The sequence below is a fragment of the Aythya ferina genome (assembly GCF_964211825.1).
Source record: "Aythya ferina genome assembly, contig: HAP1_SCAFFOLD_352, whole genome shotgun sequence".
NCBI classification, from domain to species: Eukaryota; Metazoa; Chordata; class Aves; order Anseriformes; family Anatidae; genus Aythya; species Aythya ferina.
In genome coordinates, this window is record NW_028181212.1 from 5,001 (window position 1) to 9,033 (window position 4,033).

The 4,033-nt window shown below is 52.3% G+C and overlaps 1 long non-coding RNA gene across 1 annotated transcript; it reads left to right on the forward strand.

The window, feature by feature from the left end:
• The first annotated feature begins 272 nt into the window (after window positions 1-272).
• LOC311429128 lies at window positions 273-3,192 on the forward strand. Its single transcript, XR_014688107.1, has 2 exons — window positions 273-409; window positions 2,870-3,192. It is a non-coding gene; the product is annotated as an uncharacterized lncRNA (long non-coding RNA).
• The last annotated feature ends 841 nt before the right edge of the window (window positions 3,193-4,033 follow it).

Below are 4,033 nucleotides of genomic sequence, written 5' to 3' on the forward strand. Positions count from 1 at the left end.
GAAGAGGGTAGATTGAAGCATCTGCCTCGGGGGCTGGTAAGCGGCAGAGGTAAGGGAGCAGATGAGAGTAATTTACCTAGTTGTGCTGTGTCTTTGGATGCTGCATCGGTCTATGCGTTTCTTTTTCTTTCACAGGTGTCTCGCACAGGCTCAAAGGAGCAAACTGCACTCTGAAGAGCTGTGTAAGAAGAGGGGCTGGTCATGAGCTGGGTTGGAGCAGAACGACCAAGTAGCACAAGGTGACTATGAAAGGTGTCCGTCTTGCTTTGCAGGTGCCGTGGCAGGCTCTCCACAGAAGTGGATAAGGATATGAGATAAGGCCAGAGAGCGACAAGGAGCGGCACGTGCAGGGATGGTTTTGAAGCGCTGCGGTGGCTTACTCTTCTGTTCATCAGGTGCCACAGGCAAGGTGGGTTGTAACATCAGTCGTTATATTTGCATGAAAGCAGTTCACTTGAACGCCACAGTGCATCTGAGTAGGGTGTTCTAGCAGAACAAGCTTGTCTGGCACAGCGGTGCCTGATGGCAGTGTGTTTCCTCAGGTGAAGAGGTGCCTGAAGCCCCATCCTATCTAGCCTGCACACAATTATCTGAGAATGAAAGCTGCTTTCCAGTAATTCAGAAAGCCAAGTTACGTCTCAGCCTTGAGCATCTCGGGCTTTTGGGCCTGTCTGTAACATTTGGCACCAGCACTAATACTTTTTTTGGCATATGTTTAGCGTTTGGGGCCTGTGTCTGGGATTTGGGCCCTGTCTCGAACCACTGGGGCTTTGTCCTGGGTTTTGGAGCCTGCCTCTAGAGTTCAGGGCCTGTGATTAGGCTTTTGGGGTCTGTGTCTGGGGGCCGGTATCTGGGGGCAAGGGGGGAGCTGCTTGTAGACCCTAGGGGCCAGCATTGAGGGGGTTGGGAGCTGACTCTACACCTTTGGGGCCTGCTTCTGGGGGCGGGAGGGGGTTGAGACCTGCATCTGGGGGAGGGGTGGGAGCTCTTTGTATTCCTTTGGAGCCTGTGTCGGGGGGGTGGGGGAGGGACGGGAGGGTTGGTTGGGAGGTGCTTGTACACTGTTGGAGCCTGGGTTGAGGGAGGAGGTTTGGAGCTGCTTCTACACCTTTGGGCCTGGCATCGGGGGTAGGGGGTTGGGTGCTGGTTGTAGGGGCCTGTGTTTGGGGGGGGGGCTTGGGACCTGCGTCTGGGGGAGGGGTGGGAGCTGCTTGTACACCTTTGGGGCCTGCATGTGTGGGGGGTCAGGGCCTGTGTCTAGCGGTCTGGGAACTGCTTGTACAATGTAGGAATCTGTTTCTGCAGGGTGGCTGGGAGCTGTTTGTACAACTTTGGGGCCAGCATCTGGGGGTGGCTGGGAGCTGCCTGTACACTGTAGGGGCCTGTGTTTAGGGGGGCTTGGAGGCCTCCCTCGGGGGGGGGGGAAGGTTGGGAGCTGCTTGTATAGGGCCTGCCTGGCAGGGGTTGGGAGCTGCTTGTAGAATTTGGGTCGCTGTGTCTGGGGGGGGGGGGTTGGGGCCTGTGTCTCAGGGGTGTTGGGAACTGGTTGTACACCTTTGGGTCCTGTCTCAGGGGGGGAGCTACTTGTACACTTTTGGGGTCTGTATTTGAGGGGGGTTGGGAGCTGCTTGTGCACTTTTGGACCTATGTTTAGAGGGGTTGGGAGGCTGCTCATGCATTCTAGGTTCCTCCCTTTTGAGAAGGGTTGGGGTCTGCATCTGTGGGTGGTTGGGAGCTGCTTGTACACTATAGGGGCCATGGTCTTGGAGGGGGGTCTGGGCTGTTTATACACCTTTGTGGCCTGTGTTTGGGGGGGGGGGGGGGTGGGCCTGTGCCTGGGGGAGTTGGGAGGTGCTTGTTCACTCTAGGAGCCTCCATTTGGGGGTCTTTGGGGCCTCCCTTTGAGGGGGAGGGAGTTGGGAGTTGGTTGTACACCTCCGCATCCCATGTCTTGGGGGGGGTGGGGGGAGTGGGACCGGTCTCTGAAGGGGCGGGTTGTGAGCTGCTTGTACACCTGTGTCGGGGGGAGGGTAGGGGGGGTGGCGGGGGTCGGGCCCGGGTCTTGGGCCAGTGTCTGGGTGGAGTCCAGTTCTTGGGAGGGGGTGGTGGGGTAGGAGCTGCTTGTGGGCAGTTGGGGTCTGCATCTGGGTGTGGTTGGTGCCTGCTTCTGTTGGCAGTTTGGGGCCTGCTTGTAGACTTGTGCAGCCTGGGTTTGGGGGCTTTTCTGTAACGTTTGGGGTCTGCATTTTTGCTTTGGGATGCATCTTGAGCTTTTGAGGCCTAGCAGTAGCATTTGGGGCCTGCATCTGGGGCTTTTCTGTAGCATTTTGGTTGCGTATTTGTGATTTGGGGCCTGTATCCAGGGTTTTGCCTTTTTTGTAGTTTCCATCTTTGTGTGTGTGTGTTTCGTTGTTGGTTGTCTGGGGTTAGGGGCAGGTTGGGGTTTGGATTAAGGTCAGTGTCATTAGCGTTAGGGGGTTGATAATAAGGGTTAGGGTTGTGGTTAGAGTTGTTAGGTTTAAGGGGAATAAGGACTTCAGGGTAAGGGGATCAAGGTTGTGGGAATAAAAATGTTGTTTTTGCGCAGTTACATCCTGTAGAGGGAAGGAAGGTGGTATTGAGGTACGCTTGCAGTGATAAGACAGCTTAACAGTGTGAAATGAGTTCATCTGATTCGTGTCAATATGGAACAATGCTAGGGCCGCATGATATGATGAAAAGTCTGAGAAAACCAGAGTGGTTAATGTATATAGTTCTTGTATCTTGCAAAGGAATGGTCCAGCAATTCGGGTCAATAGGGGATAAGAGAACAAAGGGGTTTCAGAATAACTGCTAACTATTACAACTGTTGCATGGGACACTATGCAAGTGTCTGCCATCCAGCCAAGATGGACAAAGGAGAAGGACAAGAGAAAAGCCTGGGAGGAAGACTACGAGCCTTCAGTACGAGCGGCCCCCAGAGGGACCACCGGAGACTGATAACGCCTGCACCAGTGGGAGGGTTTGGATTCTGGGAACTAATTAGAATAACCCTGCCTTTTGTAGAAGTAGTAATGAATATGTATTAGCCTAGCAGCATAAAAACCAGCCGCCTGATGTAACTTGTGTGCGTCTTGGTGGAGCAGAGACTCCTGGCGCACCCAGCGCTGCTTGCTTACCTCTATTCAATTAATAAATTGTAAATTTCAATTGCAATCCTATTTGGGACCCAGTCATTTATTACAAGCGGGCGCTCGTCCGGGAGGGCTTTGGTTCCTGATTTCTGGTTTGATCTAGGAGAGGCACCCCCACCATTTGGTGGCTGCTGTTTGAGTCAGGTCGGAACTAATGGCATCTTGAACCTGAATAAAGGTAAGCAAAGTTTCTGATTCTTTTTTTCAGCTCCCTTGCCAGCTGCAGCACTATATTTTGCCCGTAACTGTGTGTGTGAAGATCCGAACGAAGATGACGGAGTCGTAAGCATTTAAAGCGTATACCGTTCGGTTGGGTGGGGTTCGGTTGCCTGTGTGTGTAAGAGTGTGACTGAGATGGAACTTAGTTCCGAAGCGATTGTGGAAGTCTTCTAACCGCGGTTCCAATCTCCCGCGAGGGACTTGGCCGGTGAAGGACCGAAGGGATTCCTATAGGATTTGTGGGTGTGTGATAGGTCCTCGACCCCCTGCAAGACACTCTTACTAAGGTAACCAAGGGCTGTGGGAATTGCCAGAGTAAAATTCCTAGATGGGTCAGACAAAATCGAAGACCAGAGACCGGAAGAAAGGGAGCAAATTACCAGTCATACCACCAGAAAGTCCATTAGGAATAACGATTCGAAATTGGAATGATAGGGACCCCAGAAAAGGAAAAAGTAAATTAAAAATGGTCCAGTATTGTGTGACAGAATGGCCAAAGGAGCCTTTAAGACTACATGTCTTTTGGCCTGTTTTTGGATCCTTCAAAGACTGGATTTTCCAGGCCTTATTTAAGGCCTTATTTATCCATGTTAATTCAAAGGAACCTTTTAGCCAGGAAGAAAGTGATTATGCAGGATTAT